A 5,446-nucleotide genomic window follows, 5' to 3' on the forward strand; every position below is an offset into this window, starting at 1 on the left:
AGCAGCAAAAGCTTCATTTATCACATGCTGCTGTTACCAAGATGAGGCAAAGCCTTATCCTACAGAGAGTCTGGTATGATTTGATGGCAGGAAATAAACTTAGTACTAAAATCATTCAATTACAAACGAAGAGGATAATACAAAGAGTCATAGGAAGCAAGAGCTGTTTTTTGAGGAGATCCATAAGAGAAACAACCCCTTTCTGAAACTAAGTACACACCACAGTGTCAATACCTAAATTATCAAATCAGAAATGAAAAGGGGAATGAAGCAATAGACATGTGAGTGAATTCAACAATCATTAGGGCTTCTTCAGAGTCCTTTACTACAGAAAAGTGAAAAATCTATTTGATATTGGTAATTTTTCTACACAGATAACAAATACCAAGTTAAATCCAAATGTGGGATTTAACTCATAAGATTATTCTCATAAGAAAATAGATAGTATTTAAACGATGCCACTACAAAAATTAAAAAATATATATGAGGGCCACTAGGCTTTAATGCAGCCTTTCTACCAGACGTTTAATGACGACCTCATAACAATAGTGCTTCAATTATTCCTCTGATTTGAAAGAGAAGGAACATTGCCAAACCCCTTCTCTGAGTTTCTCTTTTTACCTAGAATTCCTGAATCTGTTGCTTCTTCCATTGTCACCCCATCAATAGAGCTGCAGGGCGAGTCTGTCCCGCCCCAGAGCCTATCCGCCAGCTGACAGGGCTGGGTTTTGCTCTGCTTGCCCCTGCCCCCGCCCACGCCCCTGCTCTTGCCCACGCCCCCGCCTCACACCCGCACTCGACATCGCCTCAGACCCATCCCCCCCTCCCAGTCCCACCACCGCCCTCGACTCAGACCCGTCCCAACCCCCGCCCCCAGCCTGCCCTCGCCCCTACCCTGCCCCCGCCCCGACCCCCCCACAACCGTCCTCTCCTTCACCCCCCCCCCTGGCCTCCGCCCTCGCCGTCGCTGCTTACGTTGCTACCATTCCGTCTTCGACTCCCCTGTTGACCCCACCGCCACTGCTGCTACCTTCTCCCACTTCTTCAGCCCAAGACTTTTGAGATCCCGGCTTGCAGCGCTCTGCACTAGGAGGCTAATGGAGGTGAGGAGAGCCTAAGGGACAGACCCCAGGCCTGGCCCCAGAGACTTGTGTCTCCCCCCTCCCACGAAGTGCTTTCCCGCAGTTCTCCATTCTGGGTTCAGTTTGTGGGGACCCCAGCAGGTGGCAGGCTTTGCTGATCCTCAGGTGTGAGTCTGGGACAGTGGTGGGACTTATGGTTGAGGGAAGTCTTTCAGGCAAATGCAGGCTTTTCTCAAACTCTTGGACCATCTGGTGCCCTCCCTGGGGTCACAGGACCTGTGGAAGTTGGGAAGCCACTTTTCACTGTCCTGTGTGACTTTCCCTGCAGAGTGAGCTCTCCTGCAGGAGGTACTCTCACATGCTTCTTTAAAAGCACCTGCTCCTCAGATCCAGATCAGTTGTGAAAACAGGCTTCTTCATGTCAGTGTGCCAGCTCCCCCTCCCAGCTCAGAGCTGCCACACCTAAGGATCCTCCAGCCCCAGTACTGGTTGGGTCTCATGGAGGAGTTAGAGCAAAGTGCCCCTTCTGAGAAGTGACTCAGAACAGAAGGTTCCTACAACCCAATGAGGTCTCTTCCAGTTGCCCCGTTCTTGGTTTGCACTGGTATAATTCTGAGTCCCAGATTGGCAGCCCACATTGCTGTGAGGGTTGCTGGAGATTTTGCCCTGCCCACAGAACAGAAGGTTCAGAAGAAAGGCCAGTTTGGCATAATGAATTCTTTTGATAGATGGCAACAAAATTATCTTAATCTAAGCAGTTTAGGGAGGAACCTCAAGAGCATCCATAGTGAATGCAGCCTGCAGCTGTGAACACACGTTTCTTTTGGAGATCAGGCCTGTGCAAGCCCAGGACCTAGGTGGGACAGTTCAAGCTGCCCTTTTTCCATGGCCAATCTGTGTTTGTATTGAGAAAGTATTTTTTTTTTCCAGTTGACTGATTTCCAACTTATGGAATGGAACTGACTTACTCAGAGTGGGGTTGACTTAGAGAGTTAAAGTACAGAAGGAATAATCCAGATGTCCACAAAAGCTTGCTGTCACACCAGGGCTTTTAAAAGCTCAGCAGCTAGAGAAGCAATGTAGTATTTGGTTATTCTCATGCTTAGGTCTAATCATTCATTATAAGCTGAACATGACACAAAAAGAGTCATCTGTGTCACAATAGAAACTAGTTGTAACTAGACTTATACCACATTATCACATTATTACTATATTTGAGGTTCTCAGGTATGATCTTAGAAACTAGAAGAGGCCTGGTTCTTGCTACATATAGTCATATTCTATATCTTCACAACACTGTGTGATTTGTTCTGTTAATGCTACCATTGGCATACAATACCTAGGATATTTTGTGCTGACATCTGTGACATGAGACAATAGTTCATGTCATCCCTTACCTGAATAAACTGTCCTTAGAGTACAGTGTAGTCGGAGGGGCCTTCTTTTCCTCTGAGATAGCAAAACATTTCCAGTCTTCATACAAGTCTGTCAGCCATTGTCCAGTGCCTGTCTTGAGATGTCCACATTGTCAGCTGAGAGTCTTCATCCAGCCTGCCCTGTAATTCTGTAGAACATTAATAGGGTTCCAGCCCTAGGAATTAATTAAGTGTTCTAGTACTTGCCAAATATGCTCAAAACCTAGTTTCCACCCTAGCTCTGTGTGCTATACAGAAAGAAAATAAAGAACCCCATTGCACTTGAAGTTTAGCCTCCAACAGAAGGAGAGCCTGCACAGGGCCTTTAAATAACTCTAAGCCCCAGCTTCCCCACAACCCTGTCCATCGATTCCTTTATTGGTGTGTTTTCATTAATACTCACTTTCTTCTTTGTGTGGAAAGAATGTGCACCACGTCAGTAAAGTGTGTGTGTGCGTTTGTGTTTGTGCATGTTCATCCATGAACTCACTATAAATTTTCATAAAATCACTCAGAAGTCCCTAGTGAAAACTGTCGAGGTGCAGGCAGACTCATGTTACTACTGTCTCATGGCACCTTGCAGGGAGCACTGAAATCGTGGGCTACTTTAATACAGTCTAAAACGAGGCTGTGCATGGTTTTCAGTGAAATTGTGACGTCATCCCCACTACAGAGAGCAGCAAAAGCTTCATGTATCACATGCTGCTGTTACCAAGGTGAGGCAAAGCCTCATCCCATAGAGAGTCTGGTAGGATTTGGTGGCAGGAAATAAACTCAGAACTAAAATCAATCAATTACAAACAAAGAGAATGATACAAAGAGACAAGCAAAGCAAGAGCTGGCTTTTTTTTTTTTTTTTTTTGAGAAGATCCACAAGACAGACAAACCACAGAGCCTATATCTAAAGTACCAAATCAGAAATGAAAAGGGGGATATAACAAAGGACACTGAGTGAATTCAACAATCATTAGGGCTTACTTCAGAGGCCTTTACTACAGAAAAGTGAAAAATCTATTTGATACTGGTGATTTTTCTAACAGATAACAAATACCAAGTTAAATACCGATCTGGGAAGGTAATGAATAATTCCCATAAGAAAATAGATACAGTCATTAAAGGCTGCCACTCCAAAAATTAAAAATAATAATAATCAGGGCCACATGGCTTTAATGCATCCTTTCTACCAGACTTTTAATGAAGACCCAATAACAATAGTGCTTCAATTATTCCACTGAATTGAAAGAGAAGGAACATTGCCAAACTCCTTCCCTGAGTTTCTCCTTTTACCTAGAATTCCTGAGTCTGTTGCTTCTTCCATTGTCACCCCATCAATAGAACCATTTAAAATGGGATGTAATCGATGTCTGGAGCCTCATTCTTTCCCTTGACCTCCATGCGGTGTCCAGAAGGCATGCCTGTTCTCATGGACATGGATTCATCTCTTTTTGCTGCAGCAAGAAGAAAGCCAGCAGAGGAGGCAGGAGCTTACAAAGAATCAGTAGGATTTCTAGAAAAGAAGCATCCAGATCTCCATTCTCAGAAAACCCCTGGCTTGCTCTCATGTGACTGGGTCCTCAGACACCAGCAGCCTTAGATGAGACCAAGGAAAGCTGTGCAGAATCCTGGGTCCCCAGGTTCTTGACCTCCTGAGTGACAGCTGTAGACAAGTCCTCCAGGGAATCCTTACAGCTGGTGACATCTGGACAAGGTGAACCAGATGCCAAATGAGACATGGGAGAGAAATCCTAGACTGTTTGGAAGGAATCAGTCTCTGCTTTTGCTTCTGTCTCTGTGTTCCCTGCTGCTATGATGTTCATGGGGAGCTCTCATGCCAGTGGGTCTCCTCCTAATGTGTTTGTTGTTGCAGATGTCCTGGATGTTCTGTACCCCATCAGAACTCAGCCCGTGCTCAGTCACGGAGGTCAGCACCTTCCTGTCCATCAGGTCATGAGACCTGAGACAGTTGAGGTAACGGCAGTTGGCCTGGGTGAAGTGCTCACAGACTTGGACTCTCTTGCATGGCTGTGGCTTCAAGCAGATCTGTTTGTGGCTGTCTCCTTTGTAGTAACTTTTGCAGGAGAAAAGCATCCCCCTGTACCAGGAAGAAGGCCGGCTCCTCTTGGTTAAGCCCAGAAAGCTCATGATTCTTCAGCACCTGGAAGCTCTGTTCCTAAAAACTTGGTGTGGATATTTGCAGAGGTTTCTCTGGGATTTTGCATAATGACTCTGTCCCAGAAGTTTGAGCTTGCAGAGGCTTGGGCAATCTGTAGCATGGTCCCTGGATGCACTTGAGATTGAAGCCACAGGCTTCAGTAGTAGCCGCCACCTACAGCGTGATCCCTGCCTGATCTCCAGTCTCCAATAGGAATAAGCAGTCTTGCCCAGCAGCTCATAGAGCTCTGCCTCTGGAGCCTGATCCTACTCTGCAGTTCCTTTAAGGTCATGCAGCCCCTGTGGGTCCACAGGATCTTAGTGATGAAACAGTCTGCCCCAGGATCCCCCATGGTGCACTATGGCTGCAGATGCTCAGGCTTGTGAGCTGGACTCTGCTTCGTGGAGAAAGGAAACTGGAAAAGGGGATAACACATGAAATGGAAATGAAGAAAATAACCAGTAAAAATTAAAAGAATTAAAGTCATCATCTCAGGAGAATGAGTGGGAAGCCAGGTCCTTAAGCAGGCAGGTTCTCCACAACAATGCATGCTGGGTTCAAGACTGGACATGAGGTGCCCTGAGCTTGGGACTGCCAGGCTCCTACTGGGAAGAGAGCTTTCTTCTTCATTTCCGTAAGTCTCTCTAGTTTTTTTTTAAGGCTTTCATCTCATTATTGACTTTCCCAATGACCTTTTATGACAAGCCATTATGGTTAACAAGAATTAAGTAAGGGCTCATTGAGCTGTTGGTAGTTGGAGGTCTGGGGGAAGCCCTGGACAGAGAGATCTTGCCTGC

At 45.9% G+C, this 5,446-nt stretch overlaps 1 pseudogene; it reads right to left on the bottom strand.

Annotated features, from left to right (window-relative positions):
• Window positions 1-3,571: 3,571 nt before the first annotated feature.
• Window positions 3,572-5,001, bottom strand: LOC134483252 (zinc finger CCCH-type antiviral protein 1-like; annotated as a pseudogene).
• Window positions 5,002-5,446: the final 445 nt, after the last annotated feature.

The sequence above is a fragment of the Rattus norvegicus genome, chromosome 19 (genome assembly GCF_036323735.1).
Source record: "Rattus norvegicus strain BN/NHsdMcwi chromosome 19, GRCr8, whole genome shotgun sequence".
NCBI lineage: Eukaryota > Metazoa > Chordata > Mammalia > Rodentia > Muridae > Rattus > Rattus norvegicus.